Source organism: Chiloscyllium punctatum, chromosome 19 (genome assembly GCF_047496795.1).
Source record: "Chiloscyllium punctatum isolate Juve2018m chromosome 19, sChiPun1.3, whole genome shotgun sequence".
Classification (NCBI taxonomy): Eukaryota; Metazoa; Chordata; class Chondrichthyes; order Orectolobiformes; family Hemiscylliidae; genus Chiloscyllium; species Chiloscyllium punctatum.
The window spans coordinates 85,996,056-86,020,165 of NC_092757.1; the positions used below are offsets into that span (position 1 = coordinate 85,996,056).

Below are 24,110 nucleotides of genomic sequence, written 5' to 3' on the forward strand. Positions count from 1 at the left end.
TGACCACATATTCAAGGTTCAGAGGGAAATCACAGAGGCTATCTTACAAGGAAGCAGAGTTTACTGATTATTGTTTGGGGCAGGGGGGTGGGTGGGGGTTCAAGAATGACAGATTTGAAGAAAAGCAAGTTGGTATCTGACGAGGGAGAACAATTAACAATATACAGAGGAACCTTGTTTATCTGGCATTCAATTATCTGGACAAGATCACAAGGTCCCAATGTTTGCCTATCTATGTTATCAGACACTTGATTATCCAGCATTCGATAAACTGAATGAAATACTCCCCGCCCATGTCCTTCAGATAATTGAGGTTTCTCTGTAGACTAAACTGGAAGTCAAGGCAATTGGTTATTGACAGATTTAGTGAAAGTTGATTACTAAATTAAATCTAGTGATGTACCACTACACACATGGATACACTATCTGCAAACATAAACATAGAATAATATAGCATAGAAACAGGCCCTTTGGCCCATCACATCTATGTCACCAGCAAAAACTAAACTACATTGCATTTACCTGCACTTAGTCCTGAGCTTAGTATGCCCTGATATTCAAATGCTTATCCAGATGCTACTTAAATGTTGTGAGAGTATCTGCCTCCATCACTCTTTTAGGCAGCTCATTTCATATTTCTCCCACTCTCTTGAGGAAAACATCTTTGCACCTCGCAGCTTTTTTGAATTGCACAGCGTCTTGGGGACCCTTTAGTTTCCTATTGTTTTCTGAATAGCAATGCTTCAACCAACCAAAGTCAACTTTTGAATCAGTTGGTCCTTTTCTATAAATTGTTGGGATTGTTTGGAATGAGGCATTCTTCTATGTGTCCTGATGAGTGCAAGATGAAAAGCAACCCTCTCTTCATCAAAGTTCAAACCTATAAATCCAGTATTTGTTTTTGTAACCTGGGGTGAAGATGGTGAACCAGCCCACAGCCCTTACAGCTGCCAACATCAGAGAAATGACTAAAGCTCAGGACTTCATTTGAGTGAACAGATAAAAAATTATTTTTGGCAGTTCGACATACAAATAATTCTGCCCAATTTCTCTATTATAAATTAAATGAGCATCATTACCTTGCCATCATGACTCAACAACCACCTGATGAAGGAGCAGCGCTCCGAAAGCGAGTGCTTCCAAATAAACCTGTTGGACTACAACCTGGTGTTGTGTGATTTTTAACATTGGCCACCCCAGTCCAACACCGGCACCTCTAAATCATGACTACCATCATAACCTTGTGTCATTCTCCTGTCTTTCTTTCCTCATTCCCTTATGTGTTATTTTTATCCAAACAATCATTCAGTGCCTCTTGAATTCCTCAGTTGAACCTGCCTCCATAACATTTCCATACAAAGAACAAAGAAAATTTACAGCCCAGGAACAGGCCCTTCGGCCCTCCAAGCCTGAGCCGATCCAAATGTACTCTCTACTGTTGGTCAATTCCTAAGCATCTGTATCCCTCTGACCCCCCACCTCCTCATGCATCTGTCTAGACGCATCTTAAATGAATCTACCGTACCTGCCTCTACCACCTCTGCTGGCAACGCGTTCCAGACGCCCACCACCCTCTGTGTGAAGTACTTGCCGCGTGTATCCCCTTAAACTTTCCACCTCTCACCTTGAAAGCATGACCTCTGGTTCTTGAATCCTTCACCCTGGGAAAAAGCTTGTCTCCATCCACCCTGTCTATACCCTTCATGATTTTGTAAAACCTCAATCTCCTTTTTTCTAGTGAAAATAAACCTAACCTACTCAACCTCTCTTCATAGCTAGCACCTTCCATACCAGGCAACATCCTCGTAAACCTTCTCTGCACCCTCTCCAAACCGTCCACATCCTTTTGGTAATGTGGTGACCAGAACTGTACACAGTATTCTAAATGCAGCCGAACTAATGTCTTGTACAATTTTAACATGACTTGCCAGCTCTTATACTCAATACCCCGTCCAATGAAGGCAAGCATACTATTTGCCTTCTTGACCACTCTATCCACCTGTGCAGCAACCTTCAGGGTACAATGGACCCGCACACCCAGATCTCTCTGCCCATCAACTTTTCCCGAGGCTCTTCCATTCATTGTATAATTCGCTCTAGAATTAGACTTGCCTAAATGCATCACCTCACATTTGTCTGGATTTAAATCCATCTGCCACTTTTCCGCCCAACTCTCCAGTCTATCTATATCCTCCTGTATTCTCTTGACAGTCCCTTATGCTTTCTGCTACTCCACCAATCTTTGTGTCATCTGCAAACTTGCTGATCATACCAACAGGGCCCTCTTCCAGATCATTTATGTATATTACAAACAACAGTGGATTCCACACCCTAATTACCTGCTGAGAGAAAATGTTTCTTTTTCTCCCATCTCCACCCTTGCTTATTTTGCAAATCTATGCAAAACCTATGGCTTCTCATTCTCATTCTTTTACAAGTTTGAACAGTTTCTCTCAACCTACTCCATTTGTGCTTTTGCAATTGTGAAATGAACTGCCAGAGGAAGGGGTAGATACAGGTGAATGGCAACATTTAAAAGACTTATGGATAGGTACATGAATAGGAGAGATTTAGAGGGATATGGGCCAAATTCAGACAAATGGGACTAGTTTATTTTAGGAATCTTGGTTGTCATGGATGGGTTGGACCAAAGGGTCTGTTTCCGTACTGTATGACTCAATGATTCTATGGCACTGAAAAATAATTAGCATTTCATTGTCTTATTTTCTTTCCCCATTTTTCCATCATCCAAAAAGGCATGAACTTATCATTCAGGCTCACAATCCTGTGTGACACAGATGGTATGTTGCATTGTCAGAGACGCTGTCTTTCAGGTTAGACCATGGACTGACATCCCATTTGCTCACTGAAGTGGAATTCAAGGTCCATCACTTGTTTCCTGATCAATATTTATCCCTTGACCCAAGTGACCAAAAGCAGTTCCCGTCATCTTCACGTTGTTGAATGTGGGATCTTGCTGTGCTGAAATCACATGTGATACTTCTGCCATTAAATTAAAGGCAAATTCACCATAGCAGACCACATTGGAGAGAGATGGCTGGTGGGGGTTTAACCTGAGGATCACCATGTCTCGGGCAAGGGGAGAGGTTCAGGAGGAAGGGTCCCTTCATAGTAACCTCAACTGGCGCAAGAACTAAACCCATACTGTCAGCACAAACCAGCCATCCAGCCAACTAAGCTACACTAGCCCTCTTACAGCTAGTCTTACTACTGTGACTGCACTTTGAAAACAGTTTGTTGGGCATCTTTCGCTGACTGAATCAACTTCTGAATATAAATTTAAACATCACCTATTAGATTATGTACTAGCGAAGTCCAACGTTTAATTAATAACAGGCAAACCTCAGAGTGTAAAGCGATATTCGTTTATGCAATTAAACAGTTTAAGTTTCACAAATATTAAAATCATAAGCAGACATTAAGTCATCCTTTTACCTGGAATTCTTACGTTGAGGGCAACCAGGGTTTGTGGGATGGAAAAGCTAAGGGCCCTTACTTTTCCGAACAGCTATTCCGGCTTTAATCTCCACAAAGATTGTTAAATATTCTCTTGTGGTTGTGAGTTTGGAAGGCCCTAACCACCTACAGTTACTGATCGAGACGGAGGGACACAGGAGGCTGCTGACTTTCATATCCAGGATCAAAGAAAAGGTAAATTGAAACTTTTGGGGGGGAGGGGGCGCAGGTAAAGAGGGTGGGAAAACCCATGACTGTAAATCCTCTGTTTCAAAGCTTTTGGAACAACTGGGGTGATTAGAGTTTTGGGGGAATGGGGAATTAAATCGGGAGCATGGATATAAAATAAAACAAAACTCATACTAACAAAACATAACTTTCCATATCATTCGACAATGTAATTGAAGGATATTGCTGATTGCTGACTTCTGCCAGTATTCCTTGCTGTTTCTCATTCACCCAGAGTCTTCACCGTGCCTGAATAATGGACAATGTGCATTAAATGATTAATGGCCGCTGTTTGTTGTGTGGAATGCATTATTGCTTTTATGCGATGTTTAAAAGAAAGGACTCCTATACAGAGGAGCCTCAATTATCTGAACAAGATGGGCGAGCACTGTTTCATTTGGATAACTGATTATTTGGATAATCGACTTGACCTGAAACAAGGGAAGCCACACTGATATAATGCTGTGGTCTACTGCATTTGTTTAAATCTATAGTTTTAATGATTGTGCTACTTAAACAAATTAATCTTTGCATTCTGCAAATTACAGGTTAAACTGAGAAGGACTAAACCCTTAACAAAACATAAATACTGTGTATGAAATCCCAGCGTTAAACAGGGCAGGCAGGGACAAAGCAGAGAACAAGATAGGACTGATAAATTAAACTGCATTTATTTCAATGCAAGAGGCCGAACAGGGAAGGCAGATGAATTCAGGGCATGTTTGGGAACATGGGACTGGGATATCATAGCAATTACAGAAACGTGGCTCAGGGATGGACAGGACTGGCAGCTTAATGCTCCAGGATACAAACACTACACGAAAGATAGAAAGGGAGGCAAGAGAGGAGGGGGAGTGGCTTTTTTGATAAGGGACAGCATTACAGCTCTGCTGAAGGAGGATATTCCTGGAAATACATCCAGGGACATTATTTGGGTGGAACTAAGAATTACAAAATGGATGATCACCTTATTGGGATTGTATTATTGTTGGGGAAATTAGCCCAATAAAGGTGAGACCACACAAATCACATCGGGTGAAATTGACAAGCTGTTTATTACAAGCGATATGACCGCAAGAGAAATTGACTGGGCTGACACAGAATTGACAGTCTGTGCAGATAGATCAACGGTTCTCTTCCTTGAGCTGAGGAAGAAGCCATCTTTTATAATAATCCTGTACAATGCGGCTAATTAGAAATGGGGAAAATGCAATGTATCTGGAAAAGCAGTAATCCAGTTACAATGACGCTAATCAGAAAACAGTTACCGGATGAATGTCCTGATTCTCGATTCAGTGCAACATCCCGACAGTATCAATGGGTTCGGAGCCTCCATTCCTCTCTGTGAGTAGGTGCTAATATCTCCTCTGAAACAGTGAGGTGCTTCCATCGTCTTGTCCTGGGATCAATGCTCGTGGGGGTGCCTCGCTGTCTGACCTGCTCTTTGTGTGGCTTTGGTGTTGCGGGGTTGTGAAACTGCCCTCGGGGCTTTGGGACTGCTGTGTTTTTTTATTTCAAAAATATACTTTATTCATAAAATGATTTGATGGTCTGTACATTTGGTCATGCCATACATATGTCCACATTTACAAACACAGATTCGAATTTATCAATGTCATATACAGGTCTGTGCATTTCTCAATCTTATGCATATATTTGGCTGAGGCATCAGCAGAGCCCAAAAAAACGTCCGCATGGGCCCCCTGTTCTTCTTTAGGCAGGCCGATGTTACACGGCGGTCTTTCCCCACCGCGCCTTGGTGGCAGCTGCCCCAAGCTTCAGCGCGTCCCTCAACACGTAGTCTTGGACCTTGGAATGTGCCAGTCTGCAACACTCAGTCGGGGTCAACTCCTTCAGCTGGAAGATCAACAGGTTTCGGACCACCCAGAGAGCATCCTTCACTGAGTTGATGATCCTCCAGGCGCAGTTAATGTTCGTCTCGGTGTGAGTCCCGGGGAACAGGCCGTAGAGCACGGAGTCCCGCGTCACGGCGCTGCTCGGGACGAACCTCGACAAGCACCACTGCATTCCTCTCCAGACTTCCTCTGCATAGGCACATTCCAGAAGGAGGTGTGTGACAGTCTCGTCCCCACCGCAGCCAATTCGAGGGCAGCGTGCGGTGTGGCTGAGTCCGGTCATGCATGAAGGATCTCACAGGCAGAGCCCTTCTCACCACCAGCCAAGCCACATCTTGGTGCTTGTTGGAAAGTTCTGGCGATGAGGCATTCTGCCAAATGACTTTGACAGTCTGCTCAGGGAACTGCTCGATAGGATCCGCCCTCTCCTTTTCCCGAAGGGTCTCAAGGACACTACGTGCTGACCACTTCCTGATGGACTTGTGGTCAAAGGTGTTTTTCCTCATAAATTTCTCCACGAAGGACAGGTGATTCGGAATGGTCCAACTACTCGGAGCGTTCCGCGGCAGCGCGGCCAGGCCCCTCCTTCGCAACACCGGGGACAGGTAGAACCTCAGTCCGTAGTGACCCTTGGTGTTTGCGTACCGGGGATCCACGCACAGCTTGATGCAGCCACACACAAAGGTGGCCATCAGGGTGAGGGTGGCATTGGGCGTGTTTTTTTCCCCCATTTCACCGGTATTTGTACATTGTGTCTCTTCGGACCTGGTCCATCTTTGATCTCCAAATGAATTGGAAGATGGCCCGGGTGACTGCGGCGGCACAGGTCCTGGGGATAGGCCAGACCTGTGCCACATACAACAATACTGAGAGTACCTCACACCTGATGACCAGGTTTTTTTCCGCGATGGAGAGCGACCGTTGCCCCCATCTGCCTAGTTTCTGTCTCATCTTTCCGATCTGCTCCGCCCAGGTCTTGGCGCACGCCCCAGCCCCCCCGAACCAAATACCCAGCACCTTCAGGTGGTCAGTCCTGACGGTGAAGGGGATAGAGGATTGGTCAGCCCAGTTCCCAAAGAGCATGGCCTCACTCTTGCCTCGGTTTACCTTGGCCCCCGAGGCCCGTTCGAACTGGTCACAGATGCACACGAGTCTGTGCACGGACAGCGGATCCGAGCAGAAAACAGCGACGTCATCCATGTACAGGGAGGCCTTAACCTGCAGGCCCCCGCTGCCAGGAATAGTCACCCCTCTCAGGCTCGCATCCTTCCTGATGGATTCGGTAAATGGCTCTATGCAACACACAAACAAGGCGGGTGAGAGGGGGCATCCCTGCCTGACTCCAGATCTTACAGGGAAGCTATCTGATTCCCACCCATTGATTGAGACTGCACTGACAATGTTGGTGTAGAGCAGTCTGATCCAATTTCCGATTCCCTCCCCAAAGCCCATTTTGGAGAGGACATCCCTCATATATGTATGCAATATCCTGTCAAAGGCTTTCTCCTGGTCCAGGCTGATGAGGCAGGTGGTGTTGACGAAATTCCCACTGCCACAGATGCTGTAATTCAGCACCCGATTCTGATTCACTCCCTGAAGCCCTCATGGAGATCAACCTCATGGAGATCAACTTTTAAACCACATGACTAAAGTTATATATCCAAGGCCCTAAAGGAGCCTTCCACATCCATCAACGTTTCACCTGCACATCCACCAATATCATTTATTGTATCCGTTGCTCCCGATGTGGTCTCCTCTACATTGGGGAGACTGGGCGCCTCCTAGCAGAGCGCTTTAGGGAACATCTCCGAGACACCCGCACCAATCAACCAAACCGCCCCGTGGCCCAACATTTCAACTCCCCCTCCCACTCTGCCGAGGACATGGAGGTCCTGGGCCTCCTTCACTGCCGCTCCCTCACCACCAGACGCCTGGAGGAAGAACGCCTCACCTTCCGCCCCAGAACACTTCAACCCCAGGGCATCAATGTGGACTTCAACAGCTTCCTCATTTCCCCTTCCCCCACCTCATCCTAGTTTCAAACTTCCAGCTCAGTTACTGTCTCCTTGACTTGTCCGACCTGCCTATCTTCTTTTCCACCTATCCACTCCACCCTCTCCTCCTTGACCTAGCACCTTCATCCCCTCCCCCACTCACCCATTGTACTCTATGCTACTCTCTCCCCACCCCCACCCTCCTCTAGCTTATCTCTCCGTGCTTCAGGCTCACTGCCTTTATTCCTGATGAAGGGCTTTTGCCCGAAACGTTGATTTCGCTGCTCGTTGGATGCTGCCTGAACTACTGTGCTCTTCCAGCACCACTAATCCAGTATTTGGTTTTCAGCATCTGCAGTCATTGTTTTTACCTAAAGTTATATAGTCCCCAGGAAGCTGAAAGTAGACACAGTATACAAGGGAGTGAAAGGCTATTGAAGGGACTGCTGTGTGCAAATTTATTTAATTAGATTTTAATTTGATTCAATCGATTCATTTGATTCAAAGGAGCGAATACATTTCCACCTTTTTAAAAACTGTTTGATTTCCATCTTACTCTTGACAGGAGGAGATGTCCTCAAGCTAGCATCATCCAACTATTAATCTCAAGAGCCAGCTAATGTTCTGGGACCTGGGTTTGAATCCAACCATGGTGGATGGTGGAATTTGAATTCAGTAAATGTCTGGAATTAAGAATCTAATGATAAACATTAAGCCATTGTTGAAAAACCCATCGGGTTTACAGATGTCCTTCAGGGAGGGGGCCTGCAGTCCTTACCTGGTCTGGCCTACATGTGACTCCAGACCCACCACAATGTGATTCACTCTTACACACATCTGTAAGGAATTAGGGGTAGACAATAAATACTGGTCTGGCCAGTGATGTCTGTATCCTGTGAATGAATAAAAATCATTCAGTCAATGTATTGATTACAGTGTTCAACGATCTAACTTATAATCATTCAGTTGCTCAAACTGACCTGTGATGTTTGATGGTTAATGATTTGGTTGCTGAACTTTTGCTAGTTTTGGTCAGCTTGCTGAATGAGTGACCACATGGTTTCATGTTAACGGCTCTGACAATGCCCAGTACTTGTCTAACTCAATGGTGACACAGTGGCTCAGTGGTTAGCACAGCGCCAGAGACCTGGGTTTGATTCCAGCCTTGGGTGACTCTCTGTGTGGAGTTCCCACATTCTGTGTGTGGGTTTCCTCCCACAGTCCAATGATGCAGGTTAGTTCGACTGACTATAATAAATTGCCCTTACAGTATGCATGGATAGGATGGAATGCTATTTGGAGGGTTGGTGCAGACTCAATGGGCTGAATGGCCTTTCACTGTACTGTTGGGATTCTATGAATTCTTGTGGAGGATTATCATCCGCAAGTAGAAATTGAAACAGATCATAAAGATGTGGAAACATATTTGCTCCTCAGAAATAAAATGAACCTAATTCCCATGTAACAATCCTTTAAACGGATAGGGGCAATGCATAAATCCATCAGTGCATGTTAGTCTACTATTTGGTGGTGAATTGTGACAACTCCTTAAGCCCAGGAGGATGGTACAACAAACCTTTTAATAGACAATGAATACAGAGCATCTGTGTTGAATTAATCCAAACCTGAGTCCAGGGTTACATTGGCCACTGTATTCCTGACAGAATTGGTCTTCTGTACAAAGACCCAGTGGGTGACTGGGAGTCACGGAGGAGATCATTGGCTGATCACCAGCCCACCTAAAAACAATCAGATCCACTGGTGTCACCATGTACTCACAACGGTTCAATGTGACTTTCCTTTACAGATGTGGACACAGGAAACAGAGCAGTGAATCCGATTCCTGATGTTTGTCAATCGGAACCACAGATAAAGGAGCACCGGGTGATGGATGAGGCTTCCATTGTGGATACTGGTGTTATCATAGCCAGAAAAATCCTGTCCACGAAACAACTGATCATTCACCGTGGGCTAGCTTTCCTCTCAGGACCCCTGATCCTGGCCATTGGACTGGTGATACACTTCACTCTCTCAAAGGACATGTAGACCCCAGGGAACAACCCCAGGCAGATCACGGTTACTCACTGCAGCAGCAATAGTGAAGGTGTGACCAGAGGACAACGTGAGGCCAAAGTTCACTCAAAAATGTGTTCTTACTGATGAACTCCAATCAACTACTAGATAAACAATAAAAATGAATTATTACCAACAAACAGCTATGTACCAATTTCCAAGTATTTCATCAACAGTTGAAATCTCAGATGGACAGTATTCGGGTTTAAGGTCAAAACAGCATTTCCAATCCAGTCAAGAATAGCTGCCACCATTGGTCAGTGTGGATGTCTGAGACTAGACAGGAGCAGTCTCAGTTACACACACCACTTATTCTGGGCTCCTTCATCACTAACCTTTGATATATTTACCGTTCAGACAGGGCCTCCACTTTGGGGATAGTTATATACAGTCATTTGGAAGGTAGGTATAGTGATTGTAACAAGGTCAGCCAGGTGGACCTCATAGAATAGGAGTTCCCTGATTGGGGCTGTTAACCTGGTGCAATCAGGGAACCCCGGCTGACAGATAGAAACAGGATTGTACCCTGGAGTTAGAACATAGAACATAGAACATAGAACATAGAACATAGAACATAGAACAATACAGCACAGAACAGGCCCTTCGGCCCACGATGTTGTGCCGAACTTCTATCCTAGATTAAGCACCCATCCATGTACCTATCCAAATGCCGCTTAAAGGTCACCAATGATTCTGACTCTACCACTCCCACGGGCAGCGCATTCCATGCCCCCACCACTCTCTGGGTAAAGAACCCACCCCTGACATCTCCCCTATACCTTCCACCCTTCACCTTAAATTTATGTCCCCTTGTAACACTCTGTTGTACCCGGGGAAAAAGTTTCTGACTATCTACTCTATCTATTCCTCTGATCATCTTATAAACCTCTATCAAGTCACCCCTCATCCTTCGCCGTTCCAACGAGAAAAGGCCGAGAACTCTCAATCTATCCTCGTACGACCTACTCTCCATTCCAGGTAAATCTTCTCTGCACCCTCTCCAAAGCTTCCACATCTTTCCTAAAGTGAGGCGACCAGAACTGCACACAGTACTCCAACTGTGGCCTAACCAAAGTCCTGTACAGCTGCAACATCACTTCACGACTCTTGAATTCAATCCCTCTGCTAATGAACGATAATACTCCATAGGCCTTCTTACAAACTCTATCCACCTGAGTGGCAACCTTCAAAGATCTATGTACATAGACCCCAAGATCCCTCTGTTCCTCCACCTGACCAAGAACCCTACCATTAACCCTGTATTCCGCATTCTTATTTGTTCTTCCAAAATGGACAACCTCACACTTGGCAGGGTTGAACTCCATCTGCCACTCCTCAGCCCAGCTCTGCATCATATCTAAGTCCCTCTGCAGCCGACAACAGCCCTCCTCACTGTCCACAACTCCACCTATCTTTGTATCATCTGCAAATTTACTGACCCACCCTTCGACTCCCTCATCTAAGTCATTAATAAAAATTACAAACAGCAGAGGACCCAGAACTGATCCCTGCGGAGTTGTTCAGGTAGGCGCCGCAGGGAGTGGAGTGCATTATTTCTCCCCCAACTCTATTTTGATTTAATCCCTGGCCTCCCCTTCACTGTTTGATCACACAGCATTGCCCTTTGATGTGAAGGGCACTGTTTGTCACTGGCCACGCGGGTGTTTCGTTTCTTCCTGGTGGTGGAAAGTGAATCAAGATTCGTGCACCTTTCACTGTGTCTCACACCCGCACACACACACAACATGGGTGCGGGCGAGAAAAAAAGAACAAAAATGAAACAAAAATAAACAGGAGTGTCAGAGGTTCTGTTCACTCTAGAGCTGGCTCTGAGGGAGCAGGATCAGTGTCAAGGACTGTCTGTGTGTAAATAAAGGGTGACTTGGTGACAGGAAGACAGCCTCTGTGGAATTATTTCAGAGGTAGCCATAGATGCCTTCAGCCTTGAACCCAGACTCCATGAACCTTATTGCTTCTGGTCAAAAGCAAGCAAGGAAATGATCTGCTGATGATCAACTATCATCCAACCTCAGACAATGAACAAAACTACTATATAGTGAACACCAACAGCATCAAACAAGGAGGGTAGAAAGGGTGCATAATCTATTTTGGTTAGAAACCTCTATGTCCATTGGTAAGAATGGCTTGGTAGTACTGCTACTGATCAGATTAGCTGTGTCCTGAATTACACAGTTGGCAGAACAGGCCTATGTCTGTGATGACAGAAATAACACAAGGGAGTAACATAGTTGACTTTGTCCTCATCAGTTTTATCTTTTGCAGATATATCAACCATGTTGTTGGTTGAAGTAACCTTGTAAGATTGTGTCACCTGCCAAATCAACTAGCCCTGAAAATGGATGGCACTGGAACGTTGATTTTAAACTCAGTCTGGAGTATACTTAATAACCCAGCCTCAACTGCCCTCAGCAGTAAAGAATTATAAATATTCATACCCTCTGAGAATAGAAAAACCTCTTCATCTCTGTCTTAAATATGTGCCCCCCCTACTCTGAGGTTACAGTCTCTAGTCTCTACTGTCCCACAGTGGGAGAGAACCTTCACACATCTACCCTGTCAAATCCCCTTAGAACATCTATGTTTCAGTACAGTCTCCTTTCTTAAACTCCAATGAGTACAGACCTAACCTACTCAACCTCTCATAAGAAAATCCCTTCATACCTGATATTAGCTGAGTGAACCTTCCCTGCACCATCTTCTATGATTTATGGATGAGGACTCTCAAATCCCTCTGTTCTGTGGCTTCTGCCATTTAAATAATATTGAGCTTCTCTATTCTTCCGGCCAAAGTGCATAACCTTGGGAGATCAAGTTGTGTCTTCATACTCTCCACCATGACTACGTGGCGTTGCACTGCTATGTAAATGCAAGTCTTCCTTCTCATTGCTAAAATGTAAAGGTTGGAGAGCAGAAATACTGCTTCTGAATATATTCAGTGGCTGAAGAGCAGCAGTCAATAAAGTGGATAAAATGTTGAACTGGAGAGTGAAACGTATGTGAGACGTTGTCATTCTAAAACTACCCAGGGTTCTGATCTGGCACCATCAGGCAGGCATTGGATTCATCAAATAACAAAGAAAACTTTAAGGGTTGGAGGTGGGGCAGAGGTAAAAGTGAGATTTTTCTATCCAAACGGTGCCTTTCATGTCCTCAGGAAACCCTGAAAATCTCTAAAGACTACCTTGAAGGGTAGTCATCATTATACCGTAGGAAACAGTTTTCACATTGCTCCCTCAAACAATGTTTGAGGGATAAATATCAGCCTGGATGCCAAGGAGATCTCACCAGATCCTCATTGAAATAGTATCAAGGAAACTTTTACATTCAGTTGAGAGCATTTGTTTAATGTCTCAGTCTAAGCAATTCTCACACTGGAGAATTCCTTCAGTGCTGTGCAGGTTAAGTAGATTGCCTGTGGTATAGTGCCCAAGGATGCAGAGGTTATGTGGATTAGTCATGGGAGATACAGGATTACAGAGAATAGGGTTAGGGGAAAATGGGTCTGGGTGGGATGCTCTTCCGAGGGTCAGTGTGATCTCGATGGGCTGAATGGCTGCTTCTGCACTGCAGGGATTCTATGATCTCTGTGTTTTAGAGAAGGCAGCTAAATGGTGCCAACCTCTGGGGAGAAAAGTAGAGCAAATGATACGGAGATAAACAAAACTAACAGTAAAACTTGTGAATGATGCACACTGTCGTATATACCTCAAAATGGAGCTCCTGCACTCCTGTCAATTTCTTTCCAAGTATGACTGTTTTGTTTACTGGATTAATCAGGAACAGAATTGGACTTTAAATATCACAATTAAGGCAAGGCACATACCATTTAATTAGACAATCATATTAAAACAGTTGGGTGGTTATTTATGGCACAGATTCAGTGGGCCAAAGGGCCTTTTTCTATGCTGTAAGCCTCCATGACTCTATTTCAGACTGAAGTCAGAGAGATATTTCACACTCTGAATAGATAACTGTAAGATAAGATAAGGTGTATTCACTGATTCACTGCATGTTTTATTTCCCAGATTTAACTCAGAGGACACTCCAGTTGTAACTCCACAGCATTTTTCATTTAATTAACTTTAATCTTACACGCATCATCCCTGACAGAGCCCAGGTCAGCTTCTGGAACATGGCCCCTGTGATGTGAATTCCGTGTGCCTGTCTACAGACTATAGCCATCTTAATCAGTTAACAGCCATCAGAATCAAACACAGATTAAATAAAACCATTGAAACCATCAGGAAAAAACATAGGTATGTACTCGATCAATAGCTCGGGGGACTATCGACTCTTTCCGATGGACAAATTAAGATCATTCAAATGCCCACCCTGATGTACTACTCATATTACGCTACTTAACTAAATAAGAGCTCATGGTGTTGACGATGGTAAGTTAGCATTGACAGAGGATTGGCTAACTAATAGAAGACAGAGTGTTTGGATAAGGAACATTTTCAGGATGGCAATCTGTAACTAGTGAGTGCCACTAGGTTTGCAATTATTTACAATATATATTAATGACGTGGAGAAGGAAAGTGAATGTTCTATCGCTGAGTTTGTGGATGACACAAAACTAGATGGGAAGGCAGGTGGTGAGGATGACACAAAGAGACTTCAGATGGACATAGACAAGTTAAATGAATGGGCAAAGACTTGGCAGATGGAACGTAATGTGGAAAAATGTGAGGCAATGTACTTTGACAAAAAGAATACAGGAGTTGCATTTGTTTTAAATGGAAGAAGGTGACAGAACAGAGTGATTTGGGAGTCCCCATGCATAAATCACCAAAACCCAGCATACATTCAGTAGGTCACAGGAAAGTAAATTGAAAGGAATAGAGTATAAAAGTGGGGAGGTTTGTAAAAACCATACAAGGAAATGGTCAGACCACAATTAGAATAACTATGAATAGTTTTGGTACCCTTGTCCATGGATACTCCCCACCTCCTCCTCCACTACATTGATGACTACATTGGCGCCACCTCGTGCTCTCGCGAGGAGGTTGAGCAATTCATCAACTTCACCAACATATTCCACCCTAACCTTAAATTTACCTGGACCATCTCTGACACCTCCCTCCCCTTCCTAGACCTCTCCATCTCCATTAAGGATGTCCGACTTGATACCGACATTTTTTACAAACTCACTGATTCCCAACACCTACCTGGATTACACCTCTTCCCACCTATGTCCTTCAAGAATGCCATCCCATATTCCTAATTCCTCCGTCCCCCTCATATCTGCTCCCAGGAGGACCAGTTCCACCACAGAACACACCAGATGGTCAGACTGAGGGTGCTGATGGTGATGGCTGTGGCGAGCAGCTGGATCCATCTTTGGTGGTCGGAGTGGTGACTTCCTCTGTCCGGTCCTTGTTCATTGGTTGTGAAGCCCTCTTGCAGTGGGTGGTATATGTCTATTTGGGCTGTCCTTCCAGTTTCACAGCTGTCGGTGTCCTCATCAGGATCAGGTACAGGCCTTTTTCTAGTGATTTTATCATGATATAGTCCCCGAGTCGGAATGGACTGGGGACTGATCCTGACTCAGGGACTGATTGGGGTGTGGACAATGCGGCCCTGACCTGGTCATGTGTAACATTAACGCTGCTGCTAAGGGCCTGGACATAAGGGCCTCTTGTGTCAGAAGAAGGTCTGTATCTGTGGAGAGTTTTGGAGGTCTGCTCACAGTGGGCATGGGCCATAAGTACTTCAAAAGGGGTGCAGTGTGTCCCCCCAGGACATTGTTTGCCACGTATAATCGTGTAGTTTGTATACATAGGCATACGTAGGGAGCTGATGAAGGGCTTTTGCCCAAAACGTCGATTTCGCTGCTCGTTGGATGCTGCCTGAATGCTGTGCTCTTCCAGCACCACTAATCCAGTATTTGGTTTTCAGCATCTGCAGTCATTGTTTTTACCTATATGTAGGGAGCATGCAGTTTATGAGAGTCTGTACAGCCAGCTTCTCATTCACTGTTAAGGGCATGCCTTCTGAGGAGTCCCAGATCTCCCTAAAGTGGGCAATGAAGTCTGGCAGGGTCTCGTCTGCTTTCTGCAGACACTGGGTGTCAATGTCGAAGTCAGCGTGCTGTCTTGCACTAGCTTTTCCCACCTCCTTCACTGTGCTGTCCAGCCAGCTGTCCCGGTCTGCAGCAGTCTCCCAGGCTTGGGTGGGGAAATTAATAGTAGGGCGAATGGTCACCCAGTGGGTGCCATACGCAAGTTGTAACAGGGTCTGCGCATCTTGCGGGAGACAGTTGTAAATGGTGGAAGTTTGTAGCAGCCAATTACAAAATGCGAGTGGTCGTTTCAATGGGTCTGGGGCATCTTGCACCACGGCCCGGACCTCTGCGTGGGTTCAGGGCTTATCAAGGGACGTAGATCCAATCATAATGCGTGGAGGTTGGCATTCAGTGCCTTGGTTTTTCAGGGCAGGAGCCAGGCTGCGTGATGAGCCTGATGTTATTGTCTGTGTTGGGCAGTGGTAGTGACTCAGACTCTAGATTAGAGTGGTGCTGGAAAAGCACAGCAGTTCAGGCAGCATCCGAGGAGCAGGAAAATCAACTTTTCGGTCAAAAGCCCTTCATCGGGAATACAGGCAGAGAGCCTGAAGGGTGGGGAGATAAATGAGAGGGGGGTGGGGGTGGGGAGAAAGTAGCATAGAGTATAATAGGTGAATGGGGGTGGGGATGGAGGTGATAGGTCAGAGAGGAGGGTGGAGTGGATAGGTGGGAAGGGAGATAGGCAGGTAGGACAAGTCATGGGGATGGTGCTGAGCTGGTGGGCTGGAGCTGGCGTGAGGTGGGGGAAGGGGAAATGAGGGCCAACCTTCCAGCTCAGCACTGTCCCCCTGACCTGTCCTACCTGCCTACCTTCCTTCCCACCTATCCACTCCACCCTCCTCTCTGACCTATCACCTCCATCCCCACCCCCATTCACCTATTATACACTATGCTACTTTCTCCCCACCCCCACCCTTCTCTCATTTATCTCCCCACCCTTCAGGCTCTCTGCCTGTATTCCTGATGAAGGGCTTTTGCCCGAAACGTCGATTTTCCTGCTCCTCGGATGCTGCCTGACCTGCTGTGCTTTTCCAGCCCCACTCTAACCTCGACTCTGGTTTCCAGCATCTGCAGTCCTTGTTTTTTGCCTAGTAGTGGCTCAGGCTGCCCAGCGGCTGCTGTATCCTCCTGCGAGCTACTCGTGGGCTGTGTGGTACCAAAGGCAGCCACTTTATTTAGCAGCGGGTCCGTCTCTGGGGCTGGAAGGGGAAGTCGTGGGTATTGTGGGCTGTAGGATGGCGGGGGGGTTCCCGGGGTGATAGGGGTCTCCGCTGTCGGGTTCTTAGTGCCACGGTCTTTTACGTTAGGGGTCTGATGGTGTTTGGCAACGTCCCGAAATTTCGCGAGACACTACAACATGTAGACAGTGTCCTGTGAGGGATCCCCATGCCCCCCTCTGTGATGTCCGTGGTCCTGTAGTCAATTTTATCAATTTTGAAGGATCCCCCATATGGCCAGTTCCCATGGGACCAGGTGTGAAGGTCCCTTGTGAAGGGGATAACGTAACGGCTGTCCCCTGTGTCTTTTCACATGGTGTCTGCCGGTGACCCAGGTGGAACAAGAGCATCTCCTACCTCGTTCTTGAAGTTCACGTATTTACCATGCCCTTTTCTGGGTATTCTGGTTCAGTTTTGGCCCTGGGTCATTCTCACCACGTGTTTGGGGTTGTATAACTCCGACAGCTGGCACCTTCCAGCAGAAGGGTGGATGTCCATAGCTCCATGGCGTCCTGGACATCTTGGGTTGATTTCTAATTGCTGTGCTTCGGCCTTCAAGGTAAAAAGCAGAGAGCACTCACAGAACACATGAGTGATTGACAGGTTCGGCAAAAGAGGGTAATCGAGCATGTAATCGCTGACTGCAAAGTAAACACACATTTAAGCCCTGAACAAGCAGCCAGATGGGACACCTGACATTGACAAGACAACCCTCAGTGACTGCAGAACAAGCAGAGAAGGTGGGGAGCGTTAATATCTTATTAATAAAACTTAAGCAGAGCTTTCATTTCATAAGCACCGATGCTTCCTTCAAAGAAAAACCATCATAGATCACCAAATGCAAAATAAATCAAGTCATTTCTGGATCTGCAGAGATCTGCAGGGATTCAAACAGATATTCAATCACCAGCAAGCAAGACTGAGCACGAAGAGGCAAAGTTTCTCCAAGGTTTAGTGAATAAGTGCATCTGGGCACTAGGACCCTGTTGAGTACTAACATGAATTCTGACAAAGTTAAAAACCACACAGAACCAGGTTATAGTCCAACAGGTTTAATTGGAAGCACACTAGCTTTCGGAGCGACGCTCCTTCATCAGGTGGTAGTAGTGGAGAACACAATTGTTTTTCTGACAGGCTGCCTGCCAGTCTCTCTCTGCTGATCTGGGCAGCTGGAAAACCAGTAACTCAGCCACCTCATCACCCACCCAGGATCAAGTTCCTCAGCAACAAGGTAAGTGTGGGGTACTGAGGGAAAGGGGTTGGGAGGGGTCCTTTGTTTTTTCAGAGTTTTCGGTACTCCGTGATTTGAACTGAAGAGTTGGCGGGTGGGAGGGGGGCTGCTGACCCCTTCCCTAAACTTATTTACACTCAGGCCACAAAGGGCCGCTGCACCTACCTTCCCTATTCTGCTCCCAAACAATATTGGCTGGTGACCTGCATAAACAGGGTATTCCCTACCTTACTCTCCAAGCGTAAGTGGTTACCATGATGCTTGTTACTTCTTTGAGAGAGTCGGTGTCGGTGGCCCACTGCCTCAGCAGGGCAAGTTAGACTTGTCCCCGGGGCGGTCCTTCTCCCGAGGGTTGGGGTCCTACAGCCTCATGTACCTGTGGTTCAGGCTGGGAATAGAGACCAGCACTGACAAACACAGAAACAAACAGACGAGGCAGACTGTGGGAAAAGATTTGCTAACCCACAATAGGCCCACAAAAGCAAATTGGCCAAATTGTACTGGGTCACCCAGAATTCCCCAGCAGCTCACAAACTGGGTCAGACAGCATGCACTTTAAACTCCCATGGACATGACAGAGGTCTCAAAGCCCTAAGGGCAGTTTCACAACCCAGCAACACCAAAGCCACACAAAGAGCAGGACAGACAGACAGACAACACCACAGGACAATGGAAGCACCTCACCACTCCAGAAAAGACTTTAACATCTACCTGTGAAGATGAATGGAACCATGATACTGTCAGGATGTTGAAAGTTAAAACTCACACAACACCAGGTTATAGTCCAACAGGTTTAATTGGAAGCGCACTAGCTTTCGGAGCGTCGCTCCTTCATCAGGTGGCAGTGGAGGGCTCAATCCTAACACACAGACTTTATAGCAAAAATTTACAGTGTGATGTAACTGATATTATACATTGAAAAATTGATTGTCTGTTAAGTCTTTCATCTGTTTGAATACCATGATCGTTTCACTTCCCTCATGCGTAAATCACAAAACCTTTTTTTAAAAGTTGCATTCTCAGGTTAGCTGTTAACAATGGGTGATAGCTAGACAATATGTTCAACAAGACTTAATCAATTTTTCAATGTATAATTTCAGTTACATCACACTGTAAATCTTTGCTATAAATTCTGTGTTAGAATTCTATTCCCAGCTACCTCTGTTCTCCGGCGTAACTATGTCCCTGTAGCTTCTATCGATCACCCTCTCAATAACCCAGTCGGTTAGAGATCACAAAAGACAGCTCGAAGTGAAATTGACAAACGGTTTATTGCAAGAGATATCGCTGGAGGAGAAAACAGACCAGCTGACACAGAACCGACAGTCTGCACAGAGAATTTGATTTCTCCTCCCAGAGCTGACGATGAGACCAGTTTTATAATTTGGAGATGCCAGTGTTGGACTGGGGTGTACAAAGTTAAAAATCACACAACACCAGGTTATAGTCCAACAGGTTTAATTGGAAGCACACTAGCTTTCGGAGCGACGCTCACTACCACCTGATGAAGGAGCGACGCTCCGAAAGCTAGTGCGCTTCCAATTAAACCTGTTGGACTATAATCTGGTGTTGTTTGATTTTTAACTTTGTATACCTCAGTCTAACACCGGCATCTCCAAGTCAGGATGTTGCGTTGTGAAAAGGAACAGGACATTCATCCGATAAACTGTTTTCCAATTAGCATCCTTGCAACTAAGTCACTCCATTTCCAGAAACATTGTCGTTTCCCATTTCTTAATCAGTGTCATTTTGCAGCATTACTATAAAACTGGTTAAAACTCACACAACACCAGGTTATAGTCCAACAGGTTTAATTGGAAGCACACTAGCTTTCGGAGTGATACTCCTTCATCAGGTGATTGTGAGCGTCGCTCCGAAAGCTAGTGTGCTTCCAATTAAACCTGTTGGACTATAACCTGGTGTTGTGTGATTTTTAACTTTGTACACCCCAGTCCAACACTGGCATCTCCAAATTATAAAACTGGTCTCATCGTCAGCTCTGGGAGGAGAAATCAAATTCTCTGTGCAGACTGTCGGTTCTGTGTCAGCTGGTCTGTTTTCTCCTCCAGCGATATCTCTTGCAATAAACCGTTTGTCAATTTCACTTCGAGCTGTCTTTTGTGATCTCTAACCGACTGGGTTATTGAGAGGGTGATCGATAGAAGCTACAGGGACATAGTTACGCCGGAGAACAGAGGTAGCTGGGTAACAGTTAGAGGTGGGAAGGGGAGGAAGCAGGCAGTGCAGGGTTCCCCTGTGGTCGTTCCCCTAAATAATAAGGTGGATGCTAGGAAATTGTTTCCGTTAGACGAGGAGACTAGGACCCGTGGACACAGCCTTAGAATTAGAAGGGGTAAATTCAGAACAGAAATGCGGAGACATTTCTTCAGCCAGAGAGTGGTGGGCCTGTGGAATTCATTGCCACGGAGTGCAGTGGAAGCCGGGACGCTAAATGTCTTCAAGGCCGAGATTGATAGATTCTTGTTGTCTAGAGGAATTAAGGGCTACGGGGAGAACGCTGGTAAGTGGAGCTGAAATGCGCATCAGCCATTATTGAATGGCGGAATGGACTCGATGGGCCAAATGGCCTTACTTCCACTCCTATGTCTTCGTGTCTAAGTATACAGCTTTGGAAACTGTTGGGGGGGGACAGCCTTGCAGGTGTAAGCTGCAGTGAAGGGGTCTGTGGCGTGAGGTCTGGCTCTGAGACTCAGAAGGGAAAGGGGGAGGGGAGGAGAGCGCTAGTTATAGGAGACTCTCTAGTTAGAGAGTGCCAGGTGCCAGGGTCCGAGACGTCTCGGACCGTGTCTTCAGAATCCTTAAGGGGGAGGGTGTGCAGCCAGAAGTCGTGGTACACATTGGCACCAACGACATAGGTAGGAAGAGGGGTGGGAAGGTCATTCAGGAGCTCAGGGAGTTAGGCTGGAAGCTAAAAGCTAGGACGGACAGAGTCATCATCTCTGGGTTGTTGCCGGTGCCACGTGACAGTGAGGCAAGGAATAGGGAGAGAGTGCAGTTCAACACGTGGCTGCAAGCATGGTGTAGGAGGGAGGGCTTCAGGTATTTGGACAATTGGACTGCATTCTGGGGAAGGTGGGACCTGTACAAACAGGACGGGTTGCACCTGAACCAGAAGGGCACCAATATCCTGGGGGGTAGGTTTGCTAGCACTATTCGGGGGGGTTTAAACTAATTTGGCAGGGGGATGGGACTTGTAGTCCAGCAAGTAAGCTAGCTGTGTGTCAGGATGTCCAAGACTGTAGGGAGGCTGTGGAGAAGGTAGCACTGACAGGGAATACTTGCGGACACAGAGATGGGCTCAAGTGCGTATACTTCAACGCAAGGAGTATCAGAAATAAGGTGGGTGAACTTAAGGCGTGGATCGGTACCTGGGACTACAATGTTGTGGCCATCACGGAAACGTGGATAGATGAGGGACAGGAATGGCTGTTGGAGGTTCCTGGTTACAGATGTTTCAGTAAGATTAGGGAGGGTGGTAAAAAAGGAGGGGGGGGGGGGTGGCATTGTTAATTAGAAATGGTATAACGACTGCAGAAAGGAAGTTTGAGGGGGATCTGCCTTTGGAGGTAGTATGGGCTGAAGTCAGAAATAGGAAAAGTGCAGTCACCTTGTTGGGTGTTTATTATAGGCCCCCCAATAGCAGCAGAGATGTGGAGAAACAGATTGGGAAACAGATTTTGGAAAGGTGCAGAAGCCACAGGGTCGTAGTCATGGGCGACTTCAACTTCCTAAATATTGATTGGAAGCTCTTTAGATCAACTAGATTGGATGGGGCGGTGTTTGTGCAGTGTGTCCAGGAAGCTTTTCTAACGCAGTATGTAGATTGTCCAACCAGAGGGGAGGCCATATTGGATTTGGTACTCGGTAATGAACCGGGACAAGTGATGGGCTTGTTAGTGGGTGAACATTTTGGTGATGGTGACCACAATTCTGTGACTTTCACCTTGGTTATGGAGAGAGATAGGTGCGCACAACAAGGTAGATTTTACAACTGGGGGAAGGGAAATTACGATGCTGTAAGACAGGATTTGAGGAGCATAAGTTGGGAGCATAGGCTGTCAGGGAAGGATGTTGTGGAAATGTGGAACTTTTTCAAGGAGCAGATACGACGTGTCCTTGATATGTATGTACCGATCAGGCAGGAAAGAAATGGTCGTATGAGGGAGCCTTGGTTGACGAGGGAGGTTGAATGTCTAGTAAAGAGGAAGAAGGAGGCTTACATAAGGTTGAGGAAACAGGGTTCAGACAGAGCAGTGGAGGGATACAGGATAGCCAGAAGGGACCTAAAGAAAGGGATTAGGAGAGCTAAGAGAGGGCATGAAAAATCCTTGGCGGATAGGATCAAGGATAACCCCAAGGCATTTTATGCGAATGTGAGAAACCTGAGAATGACGAGAACGAGGGTAGGTCCGATCAAGGACAGTAGTGGGAGATTGTGTATTGAGTCGGAAGAGATAGGAGAGGTCTTGAACAAGTACTTCTCTTCAGTATTTACGAACAAGAGGGACCGTATTGTTGAAGAGGAGAGTGTGAAACGGACTGGTAAGCTAGAAGAGATACTTGTTAGGAAGGAAGATGTGTTGGACATTTTGAACAACTTGAGGATAGACAAGTCCCCCGGGCCTGACGGGATATATCCGAGGATTATGTGGGAAGCAAGAGAGGAAATTGCAGTACTGTTGGCAATGATCTTCTCGTCTTCCTTATCAACGGGGGTGGTACCAGGGGACTGGAGAGTAGCGAATGTTGTGCCCCTGTTCAAAAAAGGGAATAGGGATAACCCCGGGAATTACAGGCCAGTTAGTCTTACTTCTGTGGTAGGTAAAGTAATGGAAAGGGTACTGAGGGATAGGATTTATGAGTATCTGGAAAGACACTGCTTGATTAGGGACAGCCAGCACGGATTTGTGAAGGATAGGTCTTGCCTTACAAGTCTTATTGAATTCTTCGAGGACGTGACTAAGCATGTGGATGAGGGTAGAGCAGTGGATGTAGTGTACATGGATTTTAATAAGGCATTTGATAAGGTTCCCCATGGTAGGCTTATGCAGAAAGTCAGGAGGCATGGGATAGAGGGAAATTTGGCCAATTGGATAGAAAACTGGCTAACCGGTCGAAGTCAGAGAGTGGTGGTAGATGGTAAATATTCAGCCTGGAGCCCAGTTACAAGTGGAGTTCCGCAGGGATCAGTTCTGGGTCCTCTGCTGTTTGTAATTTTTATTAATGACTTCGATGAGGGAGTCGAAGGGTGGGTCAGTAAATTTGCAGATGATACGAAGATAGGTGGAGTTGTGGACAGTGAGGAGGGCATTTGTCATTTGCAAAGGGACTTAAGATATGATGCAGAGCCGGGCTGAGGAGTGGCAGATGGAGTTCAACCCTGCCAAGCGTGAGGTTGTCCATTTTGGAAGAACAAATACGAATGCAGAATACAGGGTTAATGGTAGGGTTCTTAGTCAGGTGGAGGAACAGAGGGATCTTGGGGTCTATGTACATAGATCTTTGAAAGTTGCCACTCAGGTGGATAGAGTTTGTAAGAAGGCCTATGGTGTATTATCGTTCATTAGCAGAGGGATTGAATTCAAGAGTTGTGAAGTGATGTTGCAGCTGTACAGGACTTTGGTTAGGCCACATTTGGAGTACTGTGTGCAGTTCTGGTCGCCTCACTTTAGGAAAGATGTGGAAGCTTTGGAGAGGGTGCAGAGAAGATTTACCCGGATGTTGCCTGGAATGGATAATAGGTCGTACGAGGATAGGTTGAGAGTTCTCGGCCTTTTCTCGTTGGAACGGCGAAGGATGAGGGGTGACTTGATAGAGGTTTATAAGATGATCAGAGGAATAGATAGAGTAGACAGTCAGAAACTTTTCCCCCGGGTACAACAGAGTGTTACAAGGGGACATAAATTTAAGGTGAAGGGTGGAAGGTAT

The 24,110-nt window shown here is 46.0% G+C and overlaps 1 protein-coding gene across 1 annotated transcript in view; it reads left to right on the plus strand.

Moving 5' to 3' along the window:
• The first annotated feature begins 3,482 nt into the window (after positions 1-3,482).
• Positions 3,483-24,110, plus strand: part of LOC140491562 (multidrug and toxin extrusion protein 1-like) — a 73,903-nt gene continuing 53,275 nt past the window's right edge. Inside the window, exon 1 of the mRNA XM_072589949.1 lies at positions 3,483-3,672. The gene's annotated coding sequence lies outside the window, so the exon portion shown is untranslated. The remainder of the gene's footprint in view (positions 3,673-24,110) is intronic.